At 48.8% G+C, this 18007-nt stretch overlaps 1 protein-coding gene across 1 annotated transcript in view; it reads right to left on the bottom strand.

The window, feature by feature from the left end:
- Positions 1-16532, bottom strand: part of CTBP2 (C-terminal binding protein 2) — a 132123-nt gene extending 115591 nt beyond the window's left edge. Inside the window, exon 1 of the mRNA XM_064717482.1 lies at positions 16404-16532. The gene's annotated coding sequence lies outside the window, so the exon portion shown is untranslated. The remainder of the gene's footprint in view (positions 1-16403) is intronic.
- Positions 16533-18007: the final 1475 nt, after the last annotated feature.

Here is an 18007-nt window from a genome sequence, read left to right as displayed (position 1 = left end):
TTCAGCTCGTGAGGGGGAACAAAGTCACCAAGATTTCTGGGGATTCCCAAAGATGAGCTGTGGAACTCATGACATAAATATCAATACCCAATCCCTTGGTGAGCAGCTGCTCTCTGGTTCATGGCTCTGTCAATACCTTCTGCTGACACAACACTGATGATCAGTGTCAGAATCTTCCCTTACATACAGCCAGGGAAAGCTGAACACTGTAGGAAAGCACATCCATTTTCATGGGGTTCTCAACGACGAGAAGCTGCCCCTCAGAGCTCCTCCATGGCTCCCCTAAATCACATCTCCTGCAGAACCCAGGAGAGCTGGGCCACCAGAGGAGATCCTGCCTGACACCCACCACACCTGGAGAAACTCGCACCACATGGGGAATTGAGCTCATTTCTGCACTGAGCCCCTTGAAGGACACAGCATCACTTCCAGGTGAGGGCACTCAGCACCTTCTCTATCCCATCCAAACCATTTTTCGTGCTCCCACAAAAACCAAGGAATCTTCTCGCTAGCTGAGACAGTGTTATTCCCATTCCTTGCACTTGGCAAGTGGTCCTTGACCAACACTCATCTGCAGGGTAGGCCTAGCAAGGAATTTGTGTTCTGTTTCTGCTTCTCAGTTTACCCAGCTGCTTTTATTCATGGTAACACACAAACGCAAGAACAACCAAACACCTGAAGTGTAAATGGGACAGCTCAGCACTGGTTGTGTCCATCCCCCTTGGTTTGTGCAGTCCAGTCCCACCAACCCCTTTGGATTGCTGGACAGCACAAGAGTTAAGCTTTCTTAATGTTTAAATCAAATTCAGCCACTCCACACCACTTTCCAAACCTACATAAGGTCTTCCTACAGGTTTTGTCCATAAAAACAATTGGTCTGGTCTTCAGGCAGGACTCCCTTCCCCTTCCAAGGAATAAATGGAGGAACCAATCACCAAACCCTGCACATGCAGCATTTGCAGGCAAGGCCATTGCCCTGAGGAGAGCACCTTCAGTCCCTGAAGGTTTAACACTCATGAGTGGCAGCCTTGGGAGATGCCAGCAGGCTGCTTTCTGTCTGGCATTTCTGCCTGGCATTGTCCCCAAGCACTACCAGTGCAGGACACGTGCCACTTTTCCAGTGCCACCTGGAAAATGCAGGAGATCTGCCCGGTGGGCTTCCCAAAAGCACAGCCAGTCTGATCCACATGTGAGCTACTGTGGAGCACAGTTTTGGAGCCTGCCAGCAGCTGGTGGAGATCAGCATCAGCCCAGCAGCACGGCAGGAGCTGAGCCTGGCCTCCCATCCCCACAGGAGCATCCCTGATTTCCTCTGACAGAATCAGCGCACTCATCACCAGCCTTCTCCTGAGCCAGAGCAGGAGGTTGGCCTTTATTTCCACTTTACTGCACCCTGCTGACCCAGGACACGACTTAAAAACACCGGGGATGGAGTGACAAGATTTAACAGTCAAGTGATAACCACACTGGGTGCTAAAAGCCTCCTTGGACAGCTCTGCTTTGCCACGAGAGCAACACGGACACATCTCGGGAGAGCAGCCCATGGAGGGGACAGCCCAGCCCCACGGCTGCTGTGACAGCAGCAGGACACACACTGAGCCCTCTCAGAGTGCCCTCTGTGAATTCCCAGCAGGAGCTTTCCAATGACAACTGCAGAGTCCCCTCTGCAGGAATCAGTCCTGTCCAAACCTGTCCCCACTTCCAAGCAGCCCATTCACTCCTTGAGGCTTTCCTAAGCCAGCAGACCCACAGAATCACAGAATAATGAGGTTGGGAGAGACCTCTAAGATCATCAAGTCCAACCACAGTGAACCAGCAGCTCTCAGTGTTAGGTGTCCAGCACAGACACCATTCCTCCCTGCTGGATCATGCCGTTTGCTTCATTTGTGGAAGCAGGAATGAGAGAAGCAGCCAGAGAAGGAATAACATCTTAAAGATAGTTATGGAAGGAATTACAGAACCATAACATAAGGAATAACACCTTAAGATGGCTATGGAAGAAATTACAGAACCATAACACAAACTCCATACAGAGTGTGTGAGTACACAAGCATTTCTCCTGCCACAATATAGTTAATGTAAAACACGCTAGGATTCCATTCACACGGGCATTATTTTTGTTGATCTGCGTTTTTGAAAGCCATGGCTTCCTGCATTCCACAACAGAAACTTTACACCCACCAAACCTGGTACCATTTCATTTTATTCTTCCTGTCTTTATTCTATTTATTTATTCAGCTAGCCAATGTGAGAGGCCATAAATCGCACTGCTACTTAAGTCACAGGGGGAATTCCTTAAAACATAAGTAAAAACTCATAAATAACTTCCTGCAGTCAACAATGCATTCATTTTCTTCTCTGCCTTCCGACTAAACTTCCAGCTAACAAATCAAATCAAGTGCCCAAACGTAATTATTCTGTTATGATAATCATCTCCTTATACTCAGAGCATACCTTGGCTTATTTCTTCTCAAATCAAAACTATCAGAGAGGCCTGGGATGCTGGGAGAGAGAAGGAAAGGTTATGAGCCATTGATAAACCCAAAGTACAACAAGGAAAATCTTCAACTTGACCAAAGTCCTGCATCTTAAGCAGAAGGTTGGCCTTTTTGTGCTAGGTTGGTAAAAAAAAGTGATGCCAAATCCAATTTAGCCTCACTTTTTATTAGTATGACTCATAGAACAGTTTTCAAGGCAATGAAGTGCACGATATAAAGAAAAATAGATGATTTTAGAAGCAGGACAATTCCCCTAAACTTGCTGGAAGCAATGTAGCTACAAATAAATCCAGGAATTAATCTGTGACAAAGTCAGTAGAAAGGCAAGAAACCTTCACAGAACATAAACACACAGGACAACGTGGGGTGAACATTTATTTAACCTTACACAAAATCTGCAGTTTGCCCTGTGACTAGCCCTCAGCACTTCCAAACCTCAGCAGTCCCAAAACCTCAGCACTTGCCCACCCCTCCTGCTTGCTGTGGGCAGTGACAGAGCCTGGTGGGCATTCCCACTGGGATGGAGGCCAGGGATGATGCCCCAGGGGAACAATCCCACCCACAGCCACGGCCCCACTGCATCACCACTGGATCATGGAGTGATGGCCAGCACCAAGAGCAGGGCCAGCGGCATCAGGCTAAAAATAAAGCCCCAGAAATAACCTTGCCTTGGCTGCCAGCCTCCTGAGGAAGCAAAGGCACAGGGCTGGAGGGGAGCAACAACAGCCCTGGCACCATCTGTGTGGATCCGGCAAATGGACAGGGTCAGAGGAGAGGAGGTAGGGACCCAGCACAGGAGTGGAAATGCAGTGGAGTGGGAGTGGGAATAGGATCCCAGAAGGTGAGTGTTAGCCTGCCCAAGCCCATCCTCATCCTCCCCAGAGCACAGCTGGGGAAGGCAGAAGCTGCCACAGCCCATATGGAGATGTGATGCTGCCAGGCAGGGTCCAGGAAAGCAGACCTGGAGGGCAGCTGGTAACCCTACTCTACATCATTTTCTTTTATTTCACTGCTTTATTTCGTCATCTGTAAACAAAACCCCCATGACAAGCTTTTCCATGCAAGCACCTTCAGCAAGCCTTTGAAAACCTGCAGGTTTGAAACACAGAAACCAGAAGCCAGTCAGGCTGAGCCATTCCCAGTCAGAACATGAGCATTTCAGAGGACACCCAGCTCATTCCAAAGGTGCAGGTGAGGGAGCCAGGGGTGCTGAGCAGAGCCCTCACACCCAGCTCCAGCAGCACCCCCTGGCCAGCCCTGTGCCTCACCAAGGCAGCCACACCTCAAAAACAAACACCTGCATTCCCTCATCTGACCTATGGGACTGCCTGTGTGGTACAGAGTTCAGGAAGGGGCAGCAGAGCCACTTGGAAAGTGGTTTGTTTTATTTTAAACTAGCTAGTTTGGGGAAAGATGCACATCACAGGAGACAATGCTGTGGCTGGCTAAACCCTCCAGGTAAAAGGGGATTATACTGCAAACACTGATGTATCCTTCAAGCAGGAGCACCACTGAACTGCTGACAGATGATTCCCCACACAGCACACTTTAAAAGGTGAGGAAACCCTTCCAAGCCCAGGCTGCAGCCCTGTACTGGTGCAGGGAGGCAGAAACAGCACAGATCCCGGAGCCTGACCCATCCCATGGGTTTCAGTGAGAGAGGGATGGTCACCAGGCCAGCAGCCACAGCTCAGGAAGGGTCTGCAGCACTTCCCTCTCAGCAGACCTCACCTGAGTTTTCTGAGGGTTGTTTTTCTACTTTGATATATTTGTTTGATGCATTTCAAGTGAGATACTCCTAATTCTATACAATGGAAAGTGATTTTAAAATAAATTATTTGATTTCCAGATGAAAATATTCATTCAGTGGTTCAGAGGAAAAAAACACAAGAGATCTTAAAGGAACAGAGGCTCCCAGAGGTGATGGCGAGCAAGAGCCATGGGGCTCTCATCATTTTAAACTCATTTTAGACACACAACACAGAATTACAGAATGTTTTGGGTTGGGAGAGGTCTGAAGATCATCTTCCAACCCCTTTCCAGGGTCAGGGACACCTTCCACTAAACCAGGTTGCTCTAAGCCCCATCCAAGCTGACCATAATGTTGGCCAGCTCATTTAACCTGATGCTCTTCAAAATGTTCTGAAACCCTCAAATAAAGAACTCTTAGTGCAATAAAAAAAAATCCTGTATCATTTCTATCAGCAGCTTTAACTCCCTAACACTCCCTTGCACAAAGTTTACATTGGGAAAAATAATTAAACAGCTATTGGGCTGATTCTGTGCCTGCTCAGCAAGTATCAGTACCTTGGTAACTTCCTTATGACTTTACAGAGCTTCCTGTAATTGCCAGGGGATTACCAGAGTTACTGGGTACACTTTCAGGTTATTTCAGGGTTTTGGGACTTAGCTTGTGGCACATGAACATGGCATCACTCACACAAGCCAACACCTGCACGACTCCCTAGAGCAGATATTATTAAGTGCTGAGGTGGAGATTCCAAGGGATGGCCACTGAATTCACAGAAAAACATCAATTTGTGAGGGAAATGCTGTTCCAAGTGCCCTTTCCTCCTGCACCAGCCAACAGGGAAAGTCATGGTGTACAGCAGGGTTAGGTGGGATTGGGAAGGGACAAAGCAGAACACAAAAGGCCTTCAGGCTCTGGGGCTGGGAGGACCCACAAAAGGCCTTCAGGTTTTGGGGGAGCTGAGCTCCAACCTCAGCCAGACCTGGAGCACCCTGGTAAGCCCACAGCACTGGTGGAGATGGGGGTGATGATGAGACCTTTATATGGGATTTTGGGCAGGAATTGTTCCCTGGCAGGGTGGGCAGGCCCTGGCACAGGTGCCCAGAGCAGCTGGGGCTGCCCCTGGACCCCTGGAGCGCCCAAGGCCAGGCTGGACATTGGGGTTTGGAGCACCTGGGACAGTGGAAGGTGCCCCTGCCCATTGCAGGGATGATCTTTAAGGTTCCTTCCCTCCCAAACCATTCTGGGATTCCCTGAGCCTGTGAAGCAGCAGTGACCCTGCCGCGGCCATGAGCTGTGGGGTGGCTGCCCCACAAAATGTTCATTTAGTGGCTCAGAGGAAAAAAACACAAGAGATCTTACACAAACAGAGGCTCACAGAGCTGATGGGTAGCAAGAGCCACAGTGCTCTTGTCCATTTTAGACACACAACACAGAATTACAGAATGGTTTGGGTTGGGAGGGGTCTTGAGGAGCACAGACCTGTGCAGGAGCTCAGCAGGAGAGAGGATGGAGGTCAGGACCCATTGAACACCTCAGCTTTGCATGGTCCGTATCTAGCCCAGGAAGAAATGTGTTTTTCATGCCTTTTTTTTCTTCTATCTGCTATTTTCAAGTCCCAAAAAAGCTACTGGACACGGAGCATCATTATGCACACCACAACCTGAACACAGCAGGAAATTTTAACATTTCAGTTGCATGCACAAACCCCTCTAACACATGTATATTTTATTTGATTTACTGCAATACTTTTCTTCCATCTCTTGAAAGTAATTTTTCTCTAAAGCGTAACTGCTTAATTGGCAAGTGTACAAAATATAATTACACTGCATACAAGTTACAATATTGCTTATGGGAATAACACTGTTGATGCATTCTGCTTTATTTTGTGTTTAATCTCTATTAAGAGATCTGTGTGAAAATAGCAAGGTACTCTTGATCTTATAAACATGACATGTAGTTCAGTCATTTCCCTGCCTAACCAAAGCCCAAACAAATCCAATTGAAGGACAACAGAAAATTCCTGGGCTAGCTTGGCACGTCCAAGCTAATAAAATTCTTATATTCTCCTCTAAAGAAAGTGCAGTCCACAGGACACTTAAAAGGAAAATCCCCAGCGTCTCCAGGCTGAGGTTTGTCACATCCATTTCAGTCTGGGAGCGATGGAAGGACGTGGCACACAGGAAAACGTGGCTGTGTGTGACAGCAGCAGGGGGGTTCATTACATCCCCACAAGGACCTCTGCAATCCCATCTCTTACAATGAAAGGATGAAGAAGCATCACAGTGCCTGACTCATGGCAGCATGGGGAGCAGTGCTTGGCAGCAGAGCCTCTCACTTCCTGTGCCCCTGGCTCTGCCAGCCAGGACAATGCCATTCCCAAAGTGCAGGAGGATTTGCCATTCCCAAACTGCAGGAGGATTTGCCATTCCCAAAGTGCAGCAGGATGTGTTGGGAGAGGTTTGGGTTGGGTATCAGGAGAAGGTTCTTCCCCCAGAGGGTGGTGGGCACTGAACAGGCTCCGCAGGGAATGGGCACGGCCCCAGGGATGCATTTGGACAAGGGGGGATTGTTGGGCTGTCTGCAGGGCCAGGAGCTGGACTGATCATCCATCCCTGTGGGTCCAGCTCAGGAGCAGCTGTGGGACCCCTCCAGCAGCCCATGCTGTGAGCACTTACACCCAGGAGTAAGTTACTCTCACAGGAGGAGATGCCCTGAGCAGAGATGGGTCTCACTGCTCCGACACACACCTACCATCAGCACGGTTTAAGTGCCTTAAAGGTTTATTTCATTTGCTTGAGTAATGAGATTAATGTTTGTTTGTTTAAGCTAAATCATACAAAGGCAAACATCTAAATGTCCTTAATTCACAGCATTAGCCCAGGCTGTGTTACCATGTGAGCCCATCTCACCGCCCTGCTTTCAATTGCACCAACCAATTCCTGCTTTGCTCCAGCCCCTCTCCCAGAGATCACACAGCACAGGGACACCTCGAGAAGCCAAATAAACCAATCAACATTGCCATTTGACATTTTTCCACTCCTTGTTTTCTTTGCCATTGTTTTTTAACATATTTGACTTCTAGACCTAAAAAACCAGTGTAAACCCAGCAGATACAGACCTCTATATATATATATTTAAACTGAGATAGACATGGTAGACCTCTGTGCATAGATACAAGGTAGATAAACAGGTATACAGGTGGATATAGATATATATAGATATATACACATACTGAGGGGATATGAAACAATGTTCCTGCCATAGCAGCTCCTGCACACTCAAGCACCACACAGACCAGAGCCCAGCAATCCCACAGACCCCATCCATGAATGATGGATGAGATGGGCAGACCCACCTGCAAACTCACCTAAAAGCAGAGTAAACCTGCAAACATCCAGCTGGATATTCCCACTTGAAAATACTAATAAACATGCACACAAACACATTGCTTTCATACCTACCACTACCCCAGCAATGTACAATTAATGCTTAATCTGAATTTGATCTGTTTGGATCAGTTTTCACTCTTCTGCTCGTAGGTTTCTCACCAGAGACAGAGTTATTTCTGATGTACCATCATCACCAAGAACTGGCTGGGAGCTTGACTGAATTCTGCACAATTAGATACAGCAAATGACTATCAGAAAAAGGAATCCTGCACCTAAATTAACTCTCACCTGAGCCAGGCATTAGCCACAAAATGGAACAATTTTGTCCCTGTGAACTTCTCACCCCATGCCAGGTACCTGGTGCTGGCCCAGAGTTAACTCATCCCTGTGACAGATACAAGGCATTCTTTAAGGAAATGGTGGGAAATGAAGAAACTGTGATCTTTCCTGAGTGCTTAAGGTCCCTCCCTGCAATCTCCCCCTCCAAACAGAGGTTTCCTCTCAAGTCACCCTCTGGAAGAAAATCTGTCATGCTGATGCTTGGGATCTGCAAATCCCTAAATGTGCTCCTTTAAAGGGTGGGCTTTTGTGGATTCTGAGGTCAGAAGAGACCCCTGTGATTTTCCAGCCTGACATGCTGCACACCAACTTACCTAAATCAATCCCTGCTTGAGCCTCACTCACTCCAATGAGCAAACATGCCTGAACTTGGCATTTCCAAAGGTGGAGAAATCACCAGCACCTTCAGCAGCCTCTTCCACCATCATCAGTGCTGAAACCACAGACCTCAGCTCTATTCTTCTGGCTTCACCTTCCAGCTTTCAGGTCTTGTTAAAACTCCGCCTGGCAGACCCAAGAACTCTTTATTACCCAATTTATTTTCCCTGTGACAACACTAATCCTCTTAATTAATTCACCTTCCAGCATTCTCCTGGATAAGCCAGGCAGACAGAGGTCCTGGCCCCTTCCCCTGCGCCCCTTCCTGGCTCCTCTGGCATTCCCACAGCCCCTCCTGGGCAGGCAGCAGGACAGGGAGGCTGCCACGTCCCTCCCCAGCCTGGCAGCCAGCACAGACAAGGAGCACACAGGACCTTTGGCCACGACATCATCTCAGTGCTGCTCGTTGTGCCTCCCCGCTGCCCCACCAGGACGTGATTTCTGCAGGCAGCATCCTGGAGCTACAGCCCGGCTTGTTTGCCCTGAGATAGAGGAATTTACAGTTGGCCATCTGAGAAATATTACCTGCTTGTAGCCAAGCAATACAAATTGCTGTCACCAGCAGCAGCAGTCACTCCTGTTTGTTATTTACCACTCTGCCAGCCCTGGTGACATTTCAAGCTCCAGCTGCAGTGACTCTCTGCCTTATCACAGCTTGCTCAAACATTAAGCAGCGTGAGGACAAAAATGAGTGTTCAGGGAGGCTTCTGGAAAGGGTTGTTTGGGAATTATTCCTGGTTTTACCACTGGATTTTGAGAGCTCAGAGCGTTGTCCTGTACGTCCCCAGTCCAAAGAGTGCTGCTGTACCAAGCTGCATTTCTTGCTCAATTTTAAGGAACAAACCCTCCTCAGTTACTTTTGTCAATGCCATTCACGAGCTCTTTAAGAGAAAAAAGAAAAGTTGGTTCTCAAGGATGTGCTGCCCCTAAACCCATACCAATGGGAGGTGAGAGCATCACCATCCTGCCTCCATCCTCAAATAAATCCTCAGGATGCTTGCCCAGGGCTCACATGGAGCTGACAGGTCTGTGCTGCTCAGCCTGGCCCATTTCCTGCTTTTCTACAATAACACAAGGTGAGCATTGCCACAGTTCACAGGAACTCTTCAGTAGTTCAAGACTCAGTAAAAAATACACATTACTGGCTCAGTTAGCTCTGTAAACCTCTTCAGTGAGAGGCACCAGGAGCACAAAGGTCTGACTACAGCAGCGACTGCTCAGCGTTCACTTCCACCACAACATTCACAGGCACTAAACATAACATTACTTTTCCCCATCAAAAAAGTGCAATGTTTATGATTTTTCCACCCAGTTTTATTTCTAATCTCTTTCAGAACTGTTTGCTGTTCTCAACACTACCAGCCACAGTTTCTCTCTGCTTCCCTTTCCCTCAAGCTCTGATTTCTGTTTTTTTTTGCCACTGATTCCTCTCAGGCACCTGGATGTGCAGACATGGACTGAGTTGGAGCACCCCAATTCGGCGGCCAGCACCTTAAAAAACCCTGAGCACCTTAAAAAACCCATTCTCCCTCCTGACGCATCATTCAATGGAGTTTTTTTCAGAAACAACCACAACAAAAACCAGTGGCCACAACCTCACTGCCTGTGGCTAGACCAGAGTGAGAGCTCACCCCAGCAAAGGGTGAAGCTAAAGTTGGCATAGGTATCCCCCTTTTAAGCTTTGGGACACCCCAATTTCAGGTTTGATGTTTCACTGTACCATTTTTGTAGGAAAAAAGGGAAAAGCTCAAACAAGTGGCAAATATAAAACCTACATGAGCTTGTGCTGCAGGATCACGAAACCTCTAAGAACCATGAGAACATGAAAACTACCGAAAAAGGATTTTTTCCACATATTGCATTGCAATTAATTTCATCCACAACTAATCACAGCAAAGCTTAAGGCTCTCAATTTTTAAATGTAACATCTACTATTTAGCTTAATTACTTTGCTTAATTTACTGGCTCCTTCCAACATCCTGTCTCATGGAAAACTTGGTTTTCAACATCAAAATGAGAAAAAACCTGACACTGCATGACGACTCTACAGGTACCACCACAATCTCTTATATTTGGCCTCAGCTGTTTTTTAAAAGGGAATTTATTTGCAGGGTTTTCTGTCCACTAACACCAACAAAGGACATTTCCCACACCCAGGGTGTGACACCCACTGCCTGCACAGGGACTCATTGATGATTTTTCTCATTTTCTACCCCAACAATGATGTTACCAGCTCCAGCTGCATGGAAACTACAGGATTTACAGGTTTCCATCTCTTCCCTCTGCCTCTTTTTGGACCAATCCTGCACTCCTTGTGCACCTGTTACTATCCCAAAGGCCATCAGCATTTCAGAGGGGCTCATCACACTCCCAGCCAGGGTCACTCACACTTTGCAGAGCCACACATTTATAGTCATTACAACAATACCCAAAAGCCAGGCTAATTTTGGAATATCCCACAATTTTGTGCCAACCTCCTCAGCACACAAGCTCCTCTTTTTTCAGTGTGAATGGATCACTAAAAAAAAAGGAAAAGAAGATAGACAGCATCCATTACATATCTGTTATATTTAGCAACAGAGAATCCATCTGCATTATTCCTGGTCTCATTAAAGACTTGGCTCCTTGTAAATATTGTGTCTGTAATCCCCACGTTTTCCCTCTGAGCCTGCTTCAGGGGTCTATTTCTGTAATAATTGGTGTGTGTTGTTGCACAGAAACAGTGGCTGAGTGTCTGTCAACACTGCACAAGTGAATGTACACAGGAGCAACTGCAGCACAGCTCCAGCAGGTCCCTACAGCACCTCCTCAAAAACTCCCAGCCAAGGAACCTCAACTCTACACCTGGCCCCAAAAAATGGGGGGATTTGGTCAATCTTGGTGTGGCCACTGTGGTGGCAAAGATCCTTCCTAATCCCACCCTGCTCCAGCTGCTGGGTGAAGCAGAGCCCAAAATTCAACAACCAGGTTTATTTAAACTATATAAAACCTAATTCCATCAGGAGGGGTGGAAAGGAGCCCAGGGCAGTTGCTTTCAGCAGGACCACTGGTTTTTATTGGCTTAAAGGACACGTGAAATCACTGGCAGATACGGCTAAAGGAGAAAATCATTAATAATTAAACTCTACAACTGATGCATTCAAGTAATTCAGGTTTTATTTGAATCTTACCTAAAGTCTCAGAACAGATGGGACTTTATGGATGCCTATCAAGATGCCTACCTTGATCCACCCTGGAAGAACCATGTATGTGAAAAACAAGGCTGAATTATCCAAAATAACCCCGGCATGCATGGACACACAGCTCCTGCCAGCTGTGGAGCACAGGGACCCTACAAGGGATTCCAGGGACTGCCCTCCCCTGGGAAAACCACAGAGCAGGGATGAGCATCCAGGATCCCCCAGAGCATGCTCTGCTCCTGGCTGGCATTCCGGGATGGCCAAAAAATCCCATAAAATCCCCCAGAATCGGCAACCCCACCAGGCAGCAGCACTGATGACCTCAGAGAAGGGTTGGGTCAATCAAAGCTGGTTCCAACCATGCTGAGCCCTGCCACAGCTGCTGCAGGGGTCTGACATCAACACCCTGGGAGCTACACCCATCTCCCCGCTGGATAAAACATGTGAAACACCCAGAATCACACCACCAGTGGGAACAGAGGCAGTGACACACACACAGCCCTTTGGGGCATCCTCTGCAGCACCACAGCTTTGATGCTGCACCCCAAAACACTGCCCTTGCTCTTCACCACACTCCTCCTACATCTGAATTACAGACCTCAGACCAGGCAAAGCGAACTCCATCCCACCCACGCTGACTTCCATATCATGCAGGTGCAAAACTCTGCTTCCACCACGTGTTTCTCCCCTCAACTACAGCTGTAGCTCTTTCTGATAATCCCATGGAAGTTCCAAATCATACAACCAGGCTCCAATAAATCACAGCACATCCCAGGAAGGGTTTAAGGCAAAGCTGGGTGGAGCTTTGAGCTACCTGGTGTAATGGAAAGTGTCTCTGTCTGTGGCAGGGGGTTGGAATTGGATGAGCTTTAAGGTCCCTTCCAAATCAAACCATTCTGTGATTCTATAAAAACATTACAGAGGAAAAACAAAAACCCAAGCTTTGGCAGGAGGGCCCCCATGACCTTCCCACACAGCACCACCATGTTCCCCCCTCACCCAGATCAAGTCCAACAAAAAGCAAACTCCAGTGTTCCACCTGCATTATCACCTCAGAGAGGGGAAACAAAAACTAAAATGCTCCAGATGTTTACTGCTGGTTCTTAAAAAAATCTCTGGTGCAAGAAAGGGGAGAGCACACTTATAAAGCACCATTGTAGAACTGAACAAGTGACACTGATTCCTCTGTGCTCTGTCACCAAAACTCCTGCTGACTTCACACAGAGTGTTATGTGGTGACTCCCTGGTGAAATGCCAAAATTCCAGACTCCTCACCACGATGGGGCAGAGCAGAAGCAGAAAACACGTGGGTGGTACAATGAGAGATTTGGTTTCTAAGACCTTGTTGGTGCAGAGGATGGTCGTGACGCTTTTCATCCTTTCACCTAAATCTTATCTTGTTTCCTTTGGCAAAGGAGAAGGAGGGGAAAAACCCCAACCATGGGAACGTGGCACAAGGAATGGGAGGTGGTGGCCCAGGCATATCTGACCATGACAAACTGCATTCTAGAATTCCATCCTCATACTGAGTGTGACAAACTGCACTTGAAGTTACATCTTCCAGCACCACAAACAGCAATGGAGAAAACACCAATTTCTGCCTAAAATAATTCTGCAATCCCAGTAACCAGAGCAAAACCAGCAGCGACTTGCCAAAACCTCCTCTCCAAAGTTTCAGCGCTCCCTGCAAGAGAGGACCCCAAAAATCACCTTGCACCCATTCCTCCTGGTCTTTACATCAGCTGTGAGCCCTGACCATTCCTCCTTTCAGAGCCCATAATCTAAATACCCTTACAGCTGGACAGAGGAACCTGAAAAAAACCCAATTTCTAGGGCAGGTGTAAGTCATCAGCTCAAACTGGATTGCTCACCAGAAGCTTCACTCTTTACTTCTTTAACTTAGTACAAGCAAAATACAAAGCAAAGGCAGGAACCCTCACTAGATGTATGTGAGGAGTAAATGTGACACCCATCAGGTTTATGAGACAGCTTCATCCACCAGATCTTAACAAAACACTTGTCAATTGCCAGCGCTGTGTTCCCAGCAGCTTTTCCATTTCTTCTGCTTTAAACATGAAGCCCCTGTCAATTCCCACAGCTAGTAAACACCCAGGGAAAATTAACCTACCTTTTCCAAATGGTTGGGCAAACCCAGAACCAGGGGTTTTTTTAAATAGTATATTTCTTTCTTGCCAGAGTCAGCTGAACTGAAGAAGTTTTATTTGAACTGCAGCCAGCTGATGGATAAATCAACTTTTCTGGCCAAAGGCTTCAGTGTGTTACTTCCAGCTCATGCCTGGGACCTCATACTTAGAGGCTGATGTTTTTTCTGATACAAGGAATATTATCACCAGACCCCAGTGACAAATTTGTGTGCTGAAATGCCAGAGTTGAAGATGACAGTTTGTGCTGCAGTTCTTGCTGTGGGGAGATTCCTGTGAGTGTTTTCCATCCAGGAAAAGCAGGAGTGGAAAAAGGGCACAGCTTTGCCCTCGGAGGAGTGGGGGGATGAGAGGGAGCTGTCAGCAAAGGGGCAGCCAAACCCCACATCCACATGGGCTGGAAAACTGCCTTAAAGACAGGGAAAGCTGACAGCAAGGAAACATCATCTGCGATTTGTACACTATAAAATTGACAATAAAACCCTGGACCGGCGAAGCATCTCAGTCTGAAATTCTAGGAGAGAAAGGAAAAGCCAAATGCCCCTGCAATCCGTGCTCCTAAACACAGGAGAGTGCCACCACTCTGACTGAACTACCTTATTTTCTGCTCAGCTTCAGAAACACTTGGTTGTAACTTTGAAAAAGAAAGATATTTTGATTGCCCATGACTGGGGAGAGCTTGGATCAAGTGAGGAACAGCCCTGAGCCCCCCGGGTTTGCTAAGGATGAAAGCCAACCTCTGTCCCCCCAAATGGCTAACAGGTGGGTTTCACAAAACGCCTCCAAAAATAAAAAGCTCCTTTCTAAAAATACCACCCTGCATTCACGACGCCAGATTTTCCAGAAAAATACTGACGATAGCTGACGTTTCCCAAACAATCGCTTTCACGGGAACTCGGGGCTGCCCCTGCAGCAGAAAGTTTTGCCAGGCAAAGAACAGAAATCCTTGTTTAAGATTCGAGCCCCGTGGACGGACCCATTCCCCCAGCCAGCTCCGGAGCTGGAGCACAAATCAGCTTTATGGAAGTAACAGATTACAGAACACACCGCTACAAATTTTTTTTTTTTTTTTTTTACTAGAGGATGCGTAATTGAAATGTCTGAGATCCAACAGTCACCTCAGAATTCATAAATACCTCATAGTATTCCAAACACACTCTCCTATAATGAGACCGTCTTCAATTTTCCTTGGTAAAAGAGAGACCTTTAAAGAATGCTAAAGCAGGTCGGCGCCCTTATGCACTGATGGAAACAGGAACAAAAGCATTTTGTCACCACGCATCTCGTCTATCATTATTTCCCTCACTCCGCTTAAACAAATCTAAAAGTACGTGCCTCTTCTTCCTCCCCCGTGCCCAAATATCGGCAAAAACCGGGATTTTATCCCGAAGGAAAGCCACCATCTGTATGGGAACAAGGGACCGTTACACCGAGCCCTCACCGCCGATCGCTTTTTTCCTCCTGCTTCACTAATGTTTTTTAAAACACAGGATTAAAATGTCATCCCACCCCTCCCGTGCTGGGGAGCCGTGTGTATTCCTCTCCTCCGGTCACGGTGCACTTAATCAAGTGTGAATGATTAAAGTACTTCAATTAGAGCTACGTACATTCATTGCAGGCAATTCAAAGGCAGGGGAGAAGTGCAGCTGAAAGAAGAAATTACTTCTACTACTTTGAGATCTCCATCTCCTACTTTCCTCCTCCCCAGCACAGCCGGAGCCCTGGGACCCGGAGAAGTACCAGGCTCTAAGCTCCAGCCGGGATTTACCTTGGGGGCACGTCCCTCGGCAGGACAAAAGCCTATTCTTTCCCCCTCAGCAAGTCCTGCAAGTTTGGGGGGGTGAAATGTTTTTTTTGTTTTTTTTTTTTATGGTGGAGCGGAGGGGTGCGAAAAGAACAATCTCAGCGCCTAAATCCACGCACCCCCTCTGATTTTCCATTCTGGTGATACCAGGGAAGGGCTTAAAATGTCCAGATCGAGGGAGGGAAATAGACGTAATAAATAAATAGTGGGGAAATGATTGTGATTTCTGGCGGAGGGGTACAAGGTGGGAGGGAAGGAGCGAGGCGCGGCCCCGCGGACACCGCGCACCTCCGCGGGTTAGGAGCGTGCAGAGTTGCTAAGTGACTGAGGGGCGAGCGCGGTTATTCAGCAGCAATAAAAATATTTTTTAAAATTTTAAATAAAAAAAATAAAATGCTGCACCAATTTTTTTTCCTCCCGTAATCTACCTAAAATTAAGACTAAAAAAAAAAAAAAGGCAATAACTAAATACACTATCCCCCCCCCGAAAAAAAAATTATAAATTCTAAAGGCAGCGCAAGGCGGCGGCTGCTCCGCGTTCCCCGGAGCATCGGCCGCGCCGCACCGCGGGGTTCCCCCGTTGCCCAAACTTTCCTGCCGCCGCCGCCCCGTTAATCCCCCGGCAGATGTTGTCGGCGGCTCTCGGCACTAAGTAAACAATGCGGGGCCCGGCACAACAAAAGATTTCCCACTTCACCCCGCCGCTCCGCGCCCACCCGCGCAACTTGCGCGGCCGCCTCCCACCACCATCACATTTCCACCTACCCTCCCCTCCTCGGGTTGGTTTTTTTTTTTGCCTGCTCTGTCCCCCTCGCCGGTGAGGTTGACTAAAGCAAAGATGTCCTCGCTTTTCCCTTGTCCTTCTCGCCGGGAAGCGCAGCCGCCGCCGCCGCTCCCTTACCTGCTCCCGGCCGCCGCCAGCCCCGCGCCGCTCTTCACCGCCGCATCCCTTCCCGCATCCACCGCCGGGCTCTGCTTGCCGGAGATCCACCTTAAAAACGCCACCCGCTCGCACACCGCACAAAAAAAAAAAAAAAAACCAACTTAATCCTTCCCCCCCACCCCCCCTTTCCCCGCTCTCCTGCTCCGCCCGCCGCCGCGCCGGGAGCGGACGGGGGCACCGGAGCCCCGCAGCAGCAGCGGAGAGGATGCTAATTGCAACTTGGGGGGGAGGGCCGCTCTTTCCCCCCCCCCCCTTTCCTTCTTCCTCTTTTTTTTTTTCCCTGCTTTTTTTTTTTCCTTTTTTGTTTGGGGTTTTTTTTTTTTTTTTTTTTTTAAGCCAGAAAGTGCCCGGGCGGCGTTGGGCGGAGCGGCCGCTCCCCCTCGCCACGCTGGGTGAGCGAAGAGAGGTAGAGGCTCTCACTGCCTTTTTTTTTTTTTTTTCTTCTTCTTTTTCTCTCTCTCTTTTTTTTTTTTTTTTTTTTTTTTTTTTTTTTTTTTTTTTTGGCAATAGGCGGGGTCTCTCCTTGCAAACCAATGACACAAACCCACATGGACCAGCCTCGCCCCCTATAGATACTCTTCACTACAAATAGGCTCTCTCGGGGGATTAGTGGATCAGCTAAAGTACAAACAGACGCAGCGAGGAAGGGGCGGGGGGGGGCGGCGGGAGGCGCCGGGGGTGGGGAGCGGCACCGGGACCGTGCGGGGCAGGGCAGGGGCTCGGCGGGGCTCCGGGGGCGGGCCGGGGGCTCCGCGGGGCGCGGCGCCTGTTGCGCTCGGCGGCGGCCGGCGGAGGGGCGGGGAGGGCGGGCAGGAGCGGCCGCTGCCGCCGCCTTTGTTCGGCCACCCGCGCTCAGCGCGCCCGGCCCGGCCCCGCAGCAGCAGCAGCAGCAGCGCGGGCACCGCCAGCGGCCCCGGGGGACGCCTGGCCCGGCCCGGCCCCATCCCGGCATCCCGGCCCCATCCCGGCAGCGCGGCCGGCGGATAGAGCCCAGCGGGGATGCGCGGCCCGCGCTGCCTTTGGCATCGCCGGGGCCGAGGGGCTGCGCGGAGCCCGGCTCGCTGCGAGCGCGGCTCGGCTGGGTGCGAGATAGCGAGAGCGCGCTCGCCGCGCATCTGTTTGTATTTGTATGCCGTGTTACCCCCCTAGATTTGGGAATTAGTGTTTTGACAGACGTTCTTCATCTGCTTATCAGAAGAATGTGGGCAGGTGGTGATCCCATCTTTTTGTTGTATAATCATCGAGCCTCCTGCATTATATATATATCCCGTGCTTCTCAATCAGCCTGGGAAACAGTACATTCCTTTTCTACTCAAATAAAACCCTTGAACCAGCTCAATTGTCCATCACAATAAATAAGCGAGCTTCAGTTTTTGTGGGTGGAATTACACGGTTAAGGGCCTAAAGATCTTGATTCTTGTGAGCACGTTGTACGTCCTCAGTGGATGTTTACAGCACGTCCATCATTTGTCCTCCCAGCACCTGCTCCGAGGCTGCTGCTGCTGCTGTCCCGCAGAAGCTGGAGCCTCCCGTGGCCTCGGCTCACCAGGATTCCCCGTGGT

Source organism: Zonotrichia leucophrys, chromosome 6 (genome assembly GCF_028769735.1).
Source record: "Zonotrichia leucophrys gambelii isolate GWCS_2022_RI chromosome 6, RI_Zleu_2.0, whole genome shotgun sequence".
Taxonomy (NCBI): Eukaryota; Metazoa; Chordata; class Aves; order Passeriformes; family Passerellidae; genus Zonotrichia; species Zonotrichia leucophrys.
This window is presented reverse-complemented; position numbering and strand designations above follow the sequence as displayed.